General features: G+C 41.8%; 1 long non-coding RNA gene across 2 annotated transcripts in view; it reads right to left on the reverse strand.

Moving 5' to 3' along the window:
- The window catches only part of LOC132382025 (uncharacterized), a 115761-nt gene that overhangs the window by 9245 nt on the left and 87792 nt on the right, over positions 1–18724 (reverse strand). The window contains exon 4 of one of the 2 annotated variants that reach the window (XR_009508177.1): positions 3300–3402. The exons of the other annotated variant lie outside the window; for it this stretch is intronic. This is a non-coding gene — a long non-coding RNA (uncharacterized LOC132382025). The remainder of the gene's footprint in view (positions 1–3299; positions 3403–18724) is intronic. 2 annotated transcript variants of the gene reach the window in all.

The following is an 18724-nucleotide window of genomic DNA, read 5'->3' on the forward strand; positions in this document are numbered from 1 at the left end:
ATCAAGAACCTATCAACCTCTGTGTTAAGTACACTGAATGTCCTGTCTTTCACAGCAGCCTCTGGCAACGAGTTTCACAGGCTTAGGAAATTCCTCCTCATTTCCATTCTAAATGGATGTTTGGCTATTCTGAGGCTGCGTCCTCTGGTCCTAGACTCCCCCAATATAGAAAACCTTCTATATCCACTCCTTCTAGGCCTTTCAATATTTGATAGGTTTCAATGAGATCCCCCCTTCATTCTTGCAAATTCCAGTGAGTACAGAGCTATCAGATGTTTCTCATACGATTACACTTGAATCATCCTCATGGACATCCTCTGATCCCTCTCCAATGCCAGCACATTCTTTCTTAGATAAGGGGCCCAGACCTGTTCACAATGCATCAAGTGAGACCTCAGCAGCACCTCATAAAACCGCAACATTACATCCTTACTTTTATATTCTAGTCCTCTTGAAATGAATGATAACATTGTATTTCCCTTCCTCACTACTGACTCAACCTGCAAGTTAAGCTTTAGGGAAGCCTACATGAAGATTCACAAGTCCCTTTGCACCTCAGATTTTTGAATTTTCTGCCCATTCAGAAAATAGTTTACGCTTTTGCTTCTCCTACCAATGTGAATGTCCACACACTTCCTGACACGGTATTCCATCTCCCACTTCTTTGCCCATTCTCCTAATCTCTGCAGGTTCTCTGCTACCTCAGCACCACCTGTCCGTCCACCTATCTTCTTATCATCTGCAAACTTGGCCACAAAGGCCATCAATTCCATCATCCAAATCATTGACATACAATGTAAAAAGAAGCAGTCCCAACACTGATCCCTATGAAACATCACTGGTCACCGGCAGCCAAATAGAAAAGGCTCCCTTTATACTAAATCTTGGCCTTCTGCCGATCAGCCAATCCTCCATCCATCCTAGTATCTTTCCTGTAGTACTATGGGCCCTGATCTTGTTAAGCAGCCTCATGTGCAGCACCATGTCAAAGGCCTGCTGGCAATCCAAATGCACAACATCCACCTTTGTCTATCCTGCTTGTTATTTCCTCAAAGAATTCAAATAGGTTTGTCAGGCACAACTTACCCTTGAAGAAAACCATGTTGACTTTGGTATATATTACTATGTACCTCAAAGTATCTTAAGAGCTCATCCTTAGTAATCAACTCCAACATATTCCTAACTTGTGAGGTCAGGCTAACTGATCTATAATTTCATTTCTTCTGTGTTCCTCCCCTTCTTAAGAAGTGGAGTGACATTTTCAATTTTCCAGTCCTCCAGAACCATTCCAGAATCAAGTGACTCTTAAAAGATCATTACTGTGCTCAATTCTGGTCGCTTTATTATAGGAAGAATGTGGAAGCTATGGAGAGGGTGCAGAGAAGATTTACCAGGATGTTGCCTGGTTTGGAGAACAAGTCATATGAAGCAAGGTTAGCAGAGCTGGGACTTTTCTCTTTGGAGCGTAGAAGAATGAGAGGGGACTTGATAGAGGTCTACAAGATTATGAGAGGCATAGATAGGGCGGATAGTCAGTACCTGTTTCCCAGGACACCAATAGCAAACACCAGAGGGCATATGTACAAAATTAAGGGAGGAAAGTTTAGGGGAGACATCAGGGGTAAGTTTTTACACTGAGGGTTGTGAGTGCCTGGAATGACTTGCCAGGGATGGTGGTGGAAGCTAAAACATTAGGGGTATTTAAGAGCCTCTTGGACAGGCACATGGTTGAAAGAAAAATGGAGGGTTATGGGGTAGTGTGGGTTTAGTACTTTTTTTTAAGGATTATATGGGTTGGCACAACATGGAGGGCTGAAGGGCCAGTACTGTGCTGTAGTGTTCTATGGCTCTATGGCCTCCACAATCTCTTCAGCCAGCTCTTTCAGAACCCTGGGGTGTAGTCCAGCTGCTCCCAGTGATTCATTCACCTTGAGACCTTTCAGCTTCCCAAGTACACTTTCCTAGTAATAGCAATTGTACTCACTTCTTCCCCCGACACTCTCAAACTTCCAGCATACTGATAGAGTCTTCCACAGTGAAGACAGATGCAAGGTACATATTTAGTTGATCTGCCATTTACCTTGTTCCCCCATTACTACCTCTCCAGCATCCAATAGGGCTGGCCCTAAGGTATCATGGAAGCCTGAGTTCTATACACATTGCTTCCTCTGTGTTTGAATCAGAATGGAGGTCTGTCTGTCCAATTCAAGGCTTACCTGAAAATAATGCAGCAAAATCCAATCCCCAAAAGCAGAATTCAGCAGTGCCTAAACATGGAAGTGTGAGCAGAAATTCAACTGCTTGGGTCTGGCAGCAACAGCACAATCATGCTCTTTTGAAAGATACTTCAGAATTTTCTGACTCATCACATAGGCTGTTCCTGGGCCAGAGTATGACAGTGGAACATGGATTCTTTGACTTTTTTAAAGAAACAACACAATAAATCTCGAGGAGGTTGTAGGACGTATCAGAAGTATGGGCTGAACCTGAACAAATTAATTTCCTATTTTGACTTATTTGGCAACCTTGCAGTACCTGGGAGAATCTGCTCAGATACGGGGATGAAAAACATACAGTAGATTAGGCTTTGCTCTGAGTCACCTGGAAGTAATTAGATAGCAAGGTATCATAGCTAAGTACCATTTTGCAAAAGCTCTCTGATGAAGTGTCCATTGGTAAGCTCTGGTTAGGCCACACTTGGAGTACTGTGTCCATTTCTGGTCACCTCACTATAGGAAGGATGTGGAAGCATTGGAAAGGGTACAGAGGAGATTTACCAGAATGCTGCCTGGTTTAGAGGGTATGCATTATGATCAGAGATTAAGGGAGCTAGGGCTTTACTCTTTGGAGAGAAGGAGGATAAAAGGAGACACGATAGAGATATACAAGGGAGACTCCATTTTGCAGCGCATGGAGTGAGACGCGTTTTACAGCGGCTCCACTTTTCTTTATATTTTACATCCCACTGACAGACTCCTTTTAAGTTTGATGATTTATTACTTTTGTTGAAAGATTTATGATTTAACTATGATGGCTGGAAGTCGATCTGGTATTGAACTGAGAAGCGGCAAGACTTTTCCTGAAACAGAGCAAACTGAACAAATAAAGAAATTGGAGGAATCTGTTACTTTAGCAGGAATATTCTCTTCAATACAAAATATGAAGTTTGAATTTGGATCGCTAAGATTGATAAGCTGATGGATACCAACGGGAAGCTTGAAAAATCTATCTTTAATGTCCAAGGATCTCTGAAGATTCTGAGCTCCCAATTTCAGATTTCAATTAAGCAGACTACTCACCGAATTGAGAACGAACACAAACAATTCAGGCAAACTATTAAAGATCAAGAACTGAAGATGTCTTCGATGGAAAAGACGATCAATGAAATTACCTCGGAACTATCTAAAACGAAGAAAAAAATGATTGATTTAGATAGTAGAGCAGGTCGGAGGAATTTATGTATATTACGATTGCCTGAAAATACTGAAGCTGGAGACCTGCTAAAGTTCTTCTCAGATATGCTGTACTCACTTTTTAGTGAGACCCTGGAAGCAAGCCCTTTACTCGATAGAGTCCACAGAGTTCCAAGGTTTTGGCATTCACCTGAATTACACCCTCAGCCAATTGTACTTTGTTTGCATTATTATACAACCAAAGAAGCCATAATTCGAGAGGCCAGAAGAAAGCGAAAGATAATCTTCAAATCAACAGAAATTCATATAGTCGAAGATTTTCCTCCTGAGATTTTGCCGAAAGAAGGTAATACCGGGAAGTCATGAGTGAAATGTATAAGAAAAATTTGCATCCATCTCTTCGGTACCCAGCACGGCTGATAATCTTCCCTGCTGATGCTCAGTCACAGAGGATCTACTCCCCTCAAGAAGGATGGGAGTACATTAAAAATCTCAAAGTTATCAGATTGTTGAATATTCTGATGTATGAGATCAGATGTATCAGATTCTGATGTATGAGATGTTTATAGATGTCTTGAGCAAAGACTATTCTATGCTATTTGAATCTCCGTATGGGATTTGGCTGATGAAATTTTCTTTATTCATTATTAGTATATACTCATAATTGCTTTGTAGGGAATCTTTATAGTTTAATACTATAGAGGTCCGTATAGGTCCTGGCTTGAATTATTTTTTTTATATTTTCGCTTGTTTCAACATTAATATATATATTCATCTTTTTTTTGTATGACTTGTAAGTTTTTTTTGAAAGAAAGAACTTCAATTGTAATATTATTTGCTTGGATTTACTTTTTTTTTGAATATGTGATTAATATTCTTTAGAAGAATTTAAGATGGATGTCACCAGTTATGTTTTTATTACTGTTAGACATAACATTGCAGTATTTGAAATCTGTCTCTTTTATTATGGCTAAATTGGATGGGATTAATATTTCAATTTTAATAAACATATCTTCAAAATGGAGGATAGGGTCAAGGGTCATTAGTTTAGCATGCAACCAGCCTATTGGTTGCTGTTTTTCTGGCTTTGTGGCTGGGGGGCGGGGGGGGGGAAGCTATTGGAATAGGTTTTCTTTCTCAATTGGGCGGTTCTTTTGATGGACATTTTCTCTCAAATACGTCATCCCTTCTGGTCATATCCATACCTTCTGGACTAATTTGCCCTTGCACAATAGTTTTCTTTATAAAATATTAAATTAAATCTTAAACATGGATGTTAATAAAATTAATATAATCTCTTGGAATCTGAATGGTGTGAATCATCCTATTAAGCGTAAAAAGATTTTTAAGAAATTAAAAACAGTTAATGCAGGTATTATTTTTGTGCAAGAAAATCATGTATGGAAACAAGATGAAGACTGCTTTTTCAAATTTTGGAAAGGCCCTTTATTTCATTCTTTATCAACTAATAAAGTTAACGGGGTATCTATTTTTGTTAACACTAAAATCCCCTTTGTACACTTTAATACTATTACTGATTCGATTGGAAGATATTTAATTGTTACTGGTTTATTATGCAATCAAAATGTAGCTTTGGTGTGTGTATACGCACCTAATGTAGATAGTCCTGAATTTTTTAAGAAGCTTTTTTCTGAGCTACCGAATCTGAATGAATATAAGTTGATCATGGGTGGTGACTTTAATTGTCGTCTGAATCCGGCGATTGACAGGTCATCAACCAATAAACCAATTAGGTTGCTACCTAATAAAGTGGTGGCTTGTATTCTACTAGAATATGGCCTGGTCGATATAAACACCATAACGACTAAGATTTTTCTATTTTTTCACACGTTCATCATAAATACTCTAGAATTGATTACTTTTTTCTAGACACACATTTGTTACACTCCGTTGTTGAGTGTGCGTATGACGATATTGCATTGTTGGATCACGCGCCTTTGAAATTAACCCTGAAGCTCTCTGATAGCTTTTTGAAAATATCCCAGTGGAGATTGAATCCCATATTGTTACAGGATCCAGTTTTTGTTAGTTTTATTAAGGAGCAAATTTCTACATTTTTTGTATTTAATACAACTGAAGGAATGTCAAACCTGGTTATTTGGGACATGATGAAATCTTTTCTTAGGGGACAGATAATTTCATACTCAGCAGCTTTAAGGAAGAAAACTAAAGCAGAACTGTCAATGCTTACTAATAAAATTACAGAGATAGATAAAGCGTATTCAGTAAAACCTACTGAAGATCTATATAAGGAAAGGGTTGAACTTCAAACACAGTATAATTTGCTTCTGACCTTTCCCATCGAACAGCAAATTTTTAAATCTAAAAGACTATTTTATGTACATGGAGATGTCAGGTAAACTTTTGGTCATTTAAAGGCAGACATGGTTAGAAGATAGATTTTGAAGATATGTAGACCAGATAGAACTGAAACCCGAGATCCTTATGAAATTAATAAGATATTTATGAATTTTTACTCTAATCTTCATAAATCTGAATTCTCTGACAATACTTTTATTATGAATAGATTTTTGCAAAAATTAAATATACCTAAAATTTTGACTCAAGATATTGATGTATTAGATGCACCTATTAAACAAGAGGAAATAGCCAAAGCTATATCCTTTATGCAATTAGGGAAAGCTCCGGGACCAGATGGTTATACTGTGGAATTTTACAAGATTTCCCATTAAATGCTTATACCACATTTTCATCAAACTTTTACTGATTCTATATCCTCTGGGAATCTTCCAAAAGCTTTTTATGAGGCATTAATTTCATTGTTTCCTAAAAAAAAGAAAAGATTTATCGGAATGTGCATCCTATAGACCTATCTCCTTACTGAATGTAGATTTTAAAATTCTCTCTAAGATTTTAGCCAATAGACTTGAGAATATATTGCCTACTGTTATCTCAAACGATCAAACTGGATTTATTAAAAACAGGTACTCACATTTTAATATACAAAGACTGTTAAATATAATTTGTTCCCCCTCAGTTAAAGACTCTGAACGTATTGTGTCTCTGGTTGCAGAGAAAGCCTTTGATAGGGTGGAGTGGCCTTATTTATTTCAGGTTTTGAAGAGGTTTAATTTCGGTCCGGGATTTATTTCCTGGATTAAAATGATTTATCAAGCCCTGGTGGCTGCGATTATAACTAATAATCAAAAGTCTCCTTATTTTAGATTATATAGAGGACCCCGTCAGGGTTGTCCTCTCAGTCATTTATTATTTAATTTGGTTTTAGAACCGCTTGCTATTGCTCTTAGGGATTCTAATTCTGTGCAGTGTATTAAGAGGGGGGGATAAATTACATAAGGTTTCGTTATATGCCGATGATTTATTAGTTTACATTTCAGATGCTAGGAGATCCATTCCTTTTATGTTATCTATATTTACTGAATTTAGCATTTTCTCTGGAGTAAATTAAACTTACATAAAAGTGAATTATTTCCTATTAATAACTATTCTGATTATTATGATCAAATACCTTTTAATATTGCTAAAAACTATTTTACTTACCTTGGTATTAAAATTACTAAAAATTTTAAAGACCTATATAAGTATAATTTTTCCCCTCTAATTGAATCTACTCAACAAGCACTTTATAAATGGTTGCCTATGTCGATGTCATTAATTGATCAAATAAATGCTAAAACAAAATGGTTATATTACCGAAATTTTTATATACATTTCAAGCAGTTCCATTTTTTGTTCCAAAAATATTTTTTGGTAGAATAGATTCCATGATCCTGTCTTACATTTGGAATAATAAAAGCTCCAGAGTGAATAAATTTTTATTGCAAAAATCAAAAAAAGATGGAGTACTGGTGTTACCAAACTTTAGATTTTATTATCCGGCAATTAATATTCGTTATATCATCTTCTGGATTCACGGTATAGATAACCAGGACTGTCCTTCATGGTTACATTTACAGGAGAATTCAGTAAGGGGATTTTCTTTAGCTTCTTTATTGGGAGTTCCTCTTCCATTTCTGTTCTCCAGGATAGGTAGACAAGGTCTTAGTCCTATTGTTAAGCATACTTTAAAAATTTGGTTTCAGTTTCATAGATTTTTTGAATTAAATAACTTTGTACTTTCTAGTAATGTCCATTTTAACTTTTTCTTTAAAGCGTCAACTCTGGATAAGGCTTTTTTAATATGGAAAACTAAGGGAATAAAAACTTTTTTAGATTTGTTTTCAGAGGATTGTTTAATGTCTTTTTTTGCAGTTAGTGGATAAATATGATATATCTAGTGCACATTTTTTAGATCCTTACAAGTTAGGAATTTTTTACATGACTTTTTACCGAATTATCCATTGGCTCATTCACCAAATTTGATTTATGCTATTTTTCACCTTAAACCACTTCAAAAATGATTAACAGCTATCATATATAAACAGTTAATGAATACACATATGATGCCGAATAATGTTAAACGTACTTGGGAAATGGAACTTCAACATTCATTTTCAGATGATCAATGGAATAAAATTTATTATCTAGTTAATAATTCACCTATCTATGCATGTCATTCCCTAATTCAGTTTAAGATAGTACACAGGGCCCATATGTCAAAAGATAAACTAGGGATACTTTTTCTAATATAAGCCCCATCTATGACAGTTGCAACACTGAGGTGGCTACACTAACTCATATGTTTTGGTCCTGCGTAAAGTTAAATAATTTTTGGAGGGATGTGTTTAGAATATTATCAAAAGTTATAGGTGTAGATTTACAACACAATTCACTTAAGGCAATCTTTGGGATTACTCCAGAGGAAACAAGAAGAGTTCCTGCTTCTGCTCAACATGTGATAGCCTTTTCAACTTTACTGGCAAGGAGAGCTATCTTGTTACAGTGGAAAGATTCTAATCTACCTCCTGTTTTTAACTGGCACTCCTCCATTATGTCCTGTTTAAGTTTGGAGAAAATTAGAAGCCAGATGTTTGACACATCTTTTAACTTTGAGCAAATCTGGTGACCTTTTATTCAATATTTTTATATGATTTAAATTTTTTTTAAGTAAAATTTTCCCCTCTTTTTTCCTTTTGTTCCTCCTTATCCATGAAGTTTCAGAGATGACTAGAAGGATGTTTTCTTCTTTTTAAAAAATTTTATCCTCAAATGGACTGCCCAATTTTTTTTTTGTTTTAGGTTAGTTTAGCGGGGGGGTTTTTTTTCTTTACTATAAAAATTTCTAGTCTTTTTTTTTCTCTATGATTTGTCAATAGGAGTTGTGGTTTTTTGTTCATAGATAATAGCTCAAGATCATACTTATTTGATATTGACAGTATTTATTCTTTTGTTGTTTCTACGTTTTTTGGATTATATCTTTGCTATAACCTCTGATTTTTATCTTTTCTTTTGTTGGAAAATCAATAAAAAAAGTGCTAAAATGAAATAGAGGTATACAAGATATTAAGAGGATTAGATAGAATGGACAGCCAGCGCCTCTTCCCCAGGGCACCACTGCTCAGTACAAGAGGACATGGCTTTAAGGTAAGGGGAGGGAAGTTCAAGGGGGATATTAGAGGAAGGTTTTTCACTCAGAGAGTGGTTGGTGTGTGGAATGCACTGCCTGAGTCAGTGGTGGAGGCAGATACACTAGTGAAATTTAAGAGACTACTAGACAGGTATATGGAGGAATTTAAGGTGGGGGAATATATAGGAGGCAGGTTTTAAGGGTCGGCACAACATTGTGGTGTTATGTCCGCAGCCCCCTCCTTTGTGAGAATCGCAAGAGCACTAGCTGAGGGGGGGTCAGTAGACCCAGGAAGTGGGAGAGGGAGAGACGTGCCGAATACCGCAATCCACTGGGATGCAAAATAAGGCGACATTGGCTATTGTCTCATGAAGACCACGTGTAAAGCCCTCGGGCAAAGTGGGCTGGTTGAGAGAGAGATTGCATCATCCCAACCTGATTGACACCTGTGAGGAAGCATAAAGGAGGGTCTGGGGGGGACAAGCCCTTCAGACCACCAAGAAGACACGCTAGCGATCCCGTCGTAGCGGGAAGCCATTTTGAAGGAAGCCACGTGCGTTAGATTCTGGGCCTGGAATCTGTGGCTGGAATCACAGAAAACCGCTTTTAGCTAACAACGGGGAAGCCCGCTCCCCTGATTCAACGGATTTGCTTCATAAAGACCCGGGCAAGTTGTTCTTCTCTCGCCAATCTCTCTCTCTCTCCAACAAGTGAAAACCCAGCCCCGAAAGCCAGAAGCCTGCAGGAATTTGAGTGACTTTTATATTTCCCTCGGACACTAATTTATCCCCTAGACAAACGATCGAGCTGTTTTCTTATTGATGGTTATTATTAGACCCGCGCTTTTAGATTAAGTAGTGACTACATATATTTGAGTGTTTGTATTAATCTTACGTTTGTGCCCCTTTCATAAATAAAGACTTTTAAAAATAGTACCATCAGACTTCAACGGACCTCTCTATCTTTGCTGGTAAGTGATCCCGTTATGGGATTTCATAACAGTTGGGGTTCTCGTCTCAGGATTTGACATCAAATTGGAGGGCCAGTGAATCGGGCTTGTAGGTCCAAAACTTGGATCTGGTTACACGAATAGCCAGATGGGAAACCAGCAAAGATGGACGTGGGGGAATTTATAGAAAACCCGACTCTGGAGGCGTTGGAGGGGGCCTCCAAATTGGACTTGATAACATTGGCGAAGGAATTAAACCTCACAGGGGTGAGGTTGTCGATGAAAAAGCGGGAGGTGCGAAGGGCAATAACTCAGTATTATATCAGGAAGAATGTGTTTACAGCTGAGGTATTGGAAAATATCCCTGAAAAGTTATCAGCTAGTGGGGCAGCTCAGTTCGAGTTGGAAAAATTAAAGTGGGAACATGAAATCAACTTAAAAGAGCTGGAAGCAGCCGAGAGGGAGAAGGAGAGGGCCGAGAGGGAGAAGCAGAGGAAGCATGACTTGGAGATGGAAAAGTTGAGGCTAGAGCAATGAAGTCAGGGGTCGGACCGAGAGGTTAACCTCAGGCGTTGAGGTTAGTACCCCTGTTCGAGGAGACGGATGTTGATAGTTACTTCTTGCTTTTTGAAAAGGTGGCAGTGAATCAGAAGTGGCCCAGAGAGCAGTGGGTGGCATTGTTACAAAGTGTGTTAAGAGGGAAGGCCCAGCGGGCATATGCGGCGTTGTCCGTGGAGGGGGAAGAGGAAGAGAAATATGTCCAAGTAAAGGCGGCCATTCTCCGGGGTTACGAGCTAGTAGCTGAAGCATATAGACAAAAGTTCAGAAATTTACGAAAAGGGTGGAATCAGACGTATACTGAGTTTGCCTATGAGAAGGGTGTGCTCTTGGACCGTTGGTGCACCGCGGAAAAAGTGGACGAGGATTATGGGCATCTCAGGGAGTTACTGTTGATTGAGGAATTTAAAGGTTGTGTTTCGGAGGACATCTGGATGTATTTGAATGAGAAGCCGGATGAGTCCATTTCAGAATTTGCTAGGTTCGTGGATGAATATGCCCTAACCCACAAGACAAAGTTTTCCTCGAATAAAAGTCCCCAGAGAGACCGTGGGAACGATCGAGAAAGTCCGATGAGTGAGGCAGAGGTCCCACCGGGAGCTAGCAGTAAGGTTGAGGGGGAAAGGTAAGACGGCCAGAGGTTTCCGGGCTCGACCTGTTTTAATTGTGGACAGGGAGGGCATATTGCATCTTGATGCTTTGCTCCGAGGAAAGAGATAGGAAGAGGGAAAGCCGCAGTCCCTATCGGGTGTGCCGTGGTAATCAGTAAATCGACCAGAGAGCCCAGGGTAGACAGAGTACGAGAAGGCTCTGAGAGTTGTCTGTCACACGGAACCGTGTCTGTGAGGGAGGGAGACACACCAGTTCCCGTACGAATCTGGAGAGACACGGGGGCTGAGCTGTTGTTGATCAGCAGTAAGTTACTAGAATTTGGTCGAAAAACGGGCATGGTAAAGGTAGAGGGGATCGGCAAAAGAATAGAAATGGTGGCTTTACATGAGGTCATTATGGATTGTGAGTTGGTGTCTGGACCGTTGAAATAGGGGTGCCATCCGAGTTCCCGAGAACTGACGCGGACGTCCTTCTCGGTAACGATTTAGCAGGTGGTAAGGTTTGGGCAGCCACGATGCCGACCCGCCGACCGGCGAATGCGGCGGCCCCGCCCCTAGAGTCCCAGATCTATCCCGCATGCACAGTCACTCGCAGCCTGTCGAGAGAGGCAGCTGAGAACGAGAGCAGTTTAAGTCAGGCCAGTTTTGATTTGGCCGAGATGTTTCTACCGACCCTGTACCGCGAGGGTTTACAGGGTGGTAAAACGAAGAGTAGTAAAGTGAAAGAGGAGAAGGCAGCAGAGGTAGATCTGCCTTTAGCGAGGAGAAAGGTCTTAGAGGCAGAAAATAAAGATGCGGAACCGATAGAGCGGTTAAAAGGTCCAGGGTTGGACATAGAGGATCTGTCTGGATTGGCAGAACTGTTTGAGGAAGTTGAAACTTCTAAAGGTGTTCCCGATAGTGAAATGAGGGCAGCCCTAGACGAAAAGGGTCCCCTTACCTCGAAGAAGTCTGCTGGGTTGGCAGATGAGGTTGTTTCAGCCCGCGGGGTTGAGTTTACTCCGGAAGGGAGTTGCCTGGAGAGTACCTGGGAGAAACGGGGGAATTTAGGATTTAAAAAGGGTATGGGTATTGAACGGCTGGAAGAGGCCAATGTCCCGTGGTGCTGAACCTGGTAACGGAGCTCAGAAGAAGTCTGAGGTATTTGATTCAGTGGAACGGGGCGGCCGTCCTTGTGGGTCAGATAGACTTGGTTCAGTGGAAAAAGGGTTAACCTTGATAACCGTGGGAAGTGTGAGTTCCCCGGTGTTTGTACTCGAAGGTGGGTTCAAAGTTAATGCAGAATTTAAGAATGGGGGAATGAGGATTATTATTGAAGGAAACAGAAAGTCTGTCGCTCCCAAGTCGAATGAAGAAATTTTAAACCTGGCAGATCGCTTACAGAGTAAGCCGCGAGATAGCGGCCCCCCCCCCCCCACTCTATTGTTATGCCAGGATGGCATACGAATTCGAAATGCTACTTGAACGAAGAGTTCGAATTAAAAACCAATAGCCTGAAGAGTCCTGACAAAAGGGCTAGCCACCTGGGTAAAATAAAAGAATTGGGTGGAAATGGTCTAAGTTTGGGGCATGGTGTTGATAAAATAACCCCGATGAACGAAGCGGGCGGGAGTTCACCACGCCAAATTACTCAAGTTCCCCACGGGGGGGGGGACTCACCGGAAAAGAGGCGACGGTTAATGGGGATGCCAGCAAAGCAGGTTGTACGGGATTGCGCCAAAGCCTGTGAATAATAAAGACAGCCCCTTTGGAGACCTGCCGGTTAAGTTAAACGACCGAAATGATTAGTATTTGCATAAACTTTTGTAGATGCACCTAAGCTAAGATCACACCTCCTTAGTTTTGTTGCTGAAGGAAAGAAAAAAAATAGGTGGTTATTAAATTGAAGTCTGATGCTACAAGACTTTAGTATGGTACGCGATGTTAAGATATTAAAGAAAGGGACACTGTAATCGTTAACTGTTTAGATACTGACTTGAATGTATAACGGTAGTACTCTGTGAAAAGAAAAGCTTGTGTATTGTGTTAGATTCAAACATCCTGTAAGACTGTACGAATCCGTTTTCTTTTACCGCTGGTAAAAACCTTTAAGAGGGGAGGTGTTATGTCCGCAGCCCCCTCCTTTGTGAGAATCGCAAGAGCACTAGTTGAGGGGGGGGTCAGTAGACCCTGGAAGTGGGAGAGAGAGAGAGACGTGCCGAATCCCGCGTTCCACCGGGATGCAAAATAAGGCGACATTGACTATTGTCTCATGGAGACCACATGTAAAGCCCTCGGGCAAAGTGGGCTGGTTGAGAGAGAGATTGCATCATCCCAACCTGATTGACACCTGCGACCCCGTGAGGAAGCATAAAGGAGGGTCTGGGGGGGGACAACCCCTTCAGACGCACCAAGAAGACACGCTAGCAATCCTGTCGTAGCGGGAAGCCATTTTGAAGGAAGCCACGTGCGTTAGATTCTGGGCCTGGAATCTGTGGCTGGAATCACAGAAAACCGCTTTTAGCTAACAACGGGGAAGCCCGCTCCCCTGATTCAACGGATTTGCTTCATAAAGACCCAGGCAAGTTTTTCTTCTCTCGCCAATCTCTCTCTCTCTCCAACAAGTGAAAACCCAGCCCCGAAAGCCAGAAGCCTGCAGGAATTTGAGTGACTTTTATATTTCCCTCGGACACTAATTTATCCCCTAGACAAACGATCGAGCTGTTTTCTTATTGATGGTTATTATTAGACCCGCGCTTTTAGATTAAGTAGTGACTACGTATATTTGAGTGTTTGTATTAATCTTACGTTTGTGCCCCTTTCATAAATAAAGACTTTTAAAAATAGTACCATCAGACTTCAACGGACCTCTCTATCTTTGCTGGTAAGTGATCCTGTTATGGGATTTCATAACGTGGGCTGAAGGGCCTGTACAGTGCTGTACCATTCTATGTTCTATGTAATGGGCTCTTCATTAACAACACTGAGCAACTTTTCAAATTCTATGCTATATTTACACTTGGACCTGGCTCCTTCTCATTGATAGGTTGCTAGAGGAGTGAATATAACACAATAACTTCTATTAAATGGCTCAATACCTACATTTATTGTTTTGGGTCAGATAGTTGCAATTTCCTGAACTACACCTGAAGTGTGACAACACAGGCCCAGGTTGGCACACTGATATAGTACTGATGCGGACAATACCATCAGAGGTGTGATCTTCTACCTCAGATGTTGAACCAAAGAACCATCTACCCTCACATGCAGGCTGACATACTTTCTTACACTACAACAAGGACTGTACTTCATAAGTTTCCCATTATGTGCAAAGGACCTGGGAAGCTCCTGAGGCTATGAAGTTTCCAGTATAACTAATTATGCTTCTTTTCCTGTATAAAACAATGAAAGTTAGCAGCTTTACACCATTCAACTATAACCAGATGTTTAATCATTCTTGCTGGAAGTCTGTTTACTTGACCACGTACGGAGATAAAACCCTTTGTTTCTTGGAGTAGAATGGGACCTAACAAAGAAATCATAAGCCGAGTGTGGTTGCTCATTACTCAACAGAGAAGAATCAGAATAAAACCCGAAGCTGATCTGGAAAGAGCAGTTGTTAGAATTACACCGGATTTTACTTTGCTGGAGGGAAGAGTTGGAGATGAACAGTGAGCACCTTAAATACAGCCTTTGCATTAGAATGGTTTACGCTGAAAGATCTCCTCTGGGCTACTTTGGATAGTTTACTGCTTTGAAGATACTCGATAAATTCAGGTTATTGAGCCATGAATGATCACAACTGGCTTAATACAGAGGCTTGACGTGACTGAGCAATCTACAGCACTTGGCTGAAGGTTCAGTCGTCAAGATTGAGTCACACCACTGCTGCTGGAAAAAGGATGGGAGGAAGATATTGAAAAGGTTGCCCTGCAAAGTATTCAATGTCATACTCTCCCTCCACAAGGCAATGACATGCTGGATGGGAGGGTAATTGCCCACTGTAATTTAACCCCGGACTGGCTGGAGATGGTGGGTATGTCAGAGAATGGATTGTAGACAAATAAGTGGGGGAGTGAGATTGCTCGAGAGGGTGCATGGTCCTGATGCACTGAGTCACCTCCTTTGTTGTTAGACAATATAAGAATATGAAATATTTTGACTCAATGGACAGTGTAACTTCTTTCGGCTGTGATGATTCAGTTTCTCCAGGAGCAATGTGCAAAAATATAAAAAAGATATTTTCATACCATTTGAACCACAGAAGCATGCCCAAGGGTGACCATCTTTTCCTTAGTGCAACATTAACAATGCCAATGGAACTATATCTACTCTGAAGGCTGAAATAATCTGTTCAACACATAGTGAGAACTACATGTTGATGGTCTTGGACCTTAATTCTTCCTTCTAACTCTTCCTTCTCACATAGCCCATAACTCTCCATTTTCTTGTCATCCATGTGCCTATCTAGGAGTTTCAAAAATGTCCTTGCTGTAGCTGCCTCTACCATCACCTTTGGAAGTGCATTCCAGCCACTTAACATGCCCTGTGTAAAATACCTCTGACATCTCCTCACCTACCACCCCACCAGCCTCTGTGTCCAGCACATAATTCTCCCTAACTTCTGCCATCTCCAACGGGATCCCTACACCAAGCAGATCTTTCCCTCTTCTCTCCACTTTCTGCTTTACGCAGGGATTGCTCCCTATGCAACTCCCTTGGCCGCTTGCCCCTTCCCATCAATCTCCCTCCTGCCACTTATCCTTGCAAGTGGAACAAGCGTCACAGCTGCCCCTACACCCCCTCCCTCACTGCCATCTCAGGGCCCCAAACAGTCCTTCCAGGTGAGGTGACACTTCACCTGCGAGTCTGTTTCCGGTGCTGCCAGTGTGGCCTCTTGCACATGGTGAGACCCGACGTAGATTGGGAAACCGCTTTGTTGAGTATCTATGCTCTGCCTGCCGGAAGATTCTAGATCTCCCTGTGGCCACCCATTTCAATTTCACATCCCATTCCCATTCTGACATGGCCTCCTCTTCTGCTGCAATGTGGCCACATTCAGGTTGGCAGGGCAACACTCTATATTCCGTCTGGGTAGCCTCCAAACTGATGGCATGAAAATTGATATCTCGAACTTCTGGTAGTCAACCACCCTCCCTTCACCAATCCCCACTCCCCTTTCCCTCTCTCACCTGGTCTCTTTATCTGCCCATCACCTCCCTCTGGTGCTCCTCCCCCTTCCCCTTCTTCCATGGTCTTCTATCTACTTCTGCTAGATTCCCCCCTCCTCCAGCCCTTTATCTCTTTCACCAATTAACATCTCAGCTCTTTACTTCACCCTTCCTCCTCTCCCAGTTTCAACTATCACCTGCTACCTTGTACGCCTTCTTCCCCTCCCCCCCAACTTCTTACTCCGACTTCTCCCCTTCCTTTTCAGTCCTGATGAAGGGTCTGAGCCCAAAACATCATCTGTTTACTCATTTCCACAGATGCTGCCTGACATGCAGAGTTCCTTTAGCATTTTGTCTGTGTTGCTTTGGATCTCCAGCATCTGCAGGTTTCCTTGTATTTGTGACTCCCCTACACTTCTCTCCACTTTGCATTAAAGGATGTCCCCCGGTGTTATCCATTGCTGCCCTGGGAAAAAGGGACTGACTGTCCACTCTACCTGTACCTCTTATAATCTTATACACCTCCATCAAGTCACCTCTCATCCTCCTTTGCTCCAACGAGAAAAGCCCTAGTTTGCTCAACCTTTCCATCTCTGCCTGCTTCTTTCCTACAAATGTCCCAAACACTCCAGTCCCTGCTTTCCCACTTTCTCTCTCCGTGTCTCCCATTGCTTTTACCCATGCCTTTCCTCTGAGTGCTTCGGTTTCTTCCCACATTCCAAAGATGTACAGGTTAGGGTTAGTGAGTATGTCGGCGCAGAAAGTCTGGCTACACTCCTGGGATGCCCGGTATAATACTCACAGATTTGATTTGACGCAAATGGTATGTTTTGATGTACAGTACTTGTAACAAATGAAGCTAATCTTCTGAATTTTTGTAAGTGTCTCAGGGATGACTTTTTGCTGAGAGGGCACCAGACTGATGCCACCTGTTATTCCCTGGGCGTTCAGTTACACCGGTGGGCAATCGTATGAGATCTGAATGTGATGCTCAAGAGATGTGTGGCGCAAGTGGCTCAAACTGAAGTGTTAACTGTTTAAAGGAGGAATTGCAGGGAGCAGTCCAATTACCTCTACAATTATTGCCGAGTGAACTTCCCCTATTGTGCTGTCTGTGGAAGCAGCTTGAAACCACTGCAGCTTTACAGCTGCAGGAGCCCGAGGCCAGTCCTGTCCCGTCCTGAGCAAGTAAATTCTGAGTATTCACCATGTGACCTTATGGGTTGTCCCTGGGCTCTTCGGTTCCCTCCTGCATCCAAAAGATGTGTTGTCACATTAGTTGGCTTACAAAAGTGACAAAATCAACGTTGATGAGCACATGAGGGAGGGTCCATTGCTAGGTGACAAGAACATAAGGAATAGGATTGCTCTTTGGGATCTAGAATAGACCCGGTGGACTCAAAATAAGTACAGCGTGAGAACGGAAAGGCATCCATCATCCAATAAAAAAGTGTGAAATGGCTGATTCCCTCCGGCCATTTTTCAGGCAGCCCAATTACGTTCTTTTGGATTGGAATAACCAGGAGACTGAGGGAAGGGACAGCGTAAGACTTGGCCTGTGGAGCGTGTAATATGGATCTCAGGATGCAATTGCCCCAGTTGATCAGGGCTTGCCAAATATTGATGGTAGAGTCACAAAGGGTTACAAAAAGGAAACAGGCCCTTCAAGGCTGCACACACAAAATGCTGGAGGAACTCAGCAGGTCAAGCAGCATCTATGGAGGGAAATAAACAATGAATGTTTCGAGGCAAGACCCTTCATCAGGGCTGGAAATGAAGGGGGAGGGTGAGGGGAGGGAACGGAGTACAGGCTGAAAGGCAATAGCTGAATCCAGGTGAGGGGTAAGGTGGATGGGGCGATGGAGGGATTGGATGAATTGAGAAACTGGGTGGTGATAGGTGGCAAAGGTAAAGGCCTGAAGAAGACGGTGCCAGAATGTTCAGGATGTGGCCCAAATGCGGTCAGTGAGAGACTCTGAAGCAGGTCAACAGCTCGTTGAGTTTAATGAGAACTGTTGCAGAATTTAAAAGAAAGACAAATGAATGCAAGGTCAACAGGGCTGTTTGCTGAAACTCTCAGATTGGAGGTTAACACCAACGCTGCGGCTGGAAACAATAACTAATACTAAGTGAATGCTGCTCCTTCACAGCGTCTGTTGAAACAGTAGACATCTTTCCCAGACAAGGACGAGGGTAAGCAGGGAGCATAAATGTTGCTGTGTTTTTGGTCAAGTCTTGACAAGACAAGAATGAAAATGACGAGTGCCACTGTTGAACAATTTGCCTGTGTGGGCACATTGTCCTTGGAGCAGAGTCCGTGGTTTTGACAGAATGAATCCCATAGGAGAGGAGAGTGGATTATGGGAGAAAGGGAAGAAGGAGGGGCATCAGGGGGAGATGACAGGCAGATGAAGAGGAAGAGGTAGAAGGAGGGATAGAAGGGGGAATGGAAAAAGAGCGGTGCAAGGTGGGAGATCCTAAATTATTCTATTTATACTCACCTTCCATTAAACCTTTCTTTTCCCCACATTCCC

The sequence above is a fragment of the Hypanus sabinus genome, chromosome 27 (genome assembly GCF_030144855.1).
Source record: "Hypanus sabinus isolate sHypSab1 chromosome 27, sHypSab1.hap1, whole genome shotgun sequence".
NCBI classification, from domain to species: Eukaryota; Metazoa; Chordata; class Chondrichthyes; order Myliobatiformes; family Dasyatidae; genus Hypanus; species Hypanus sabinus.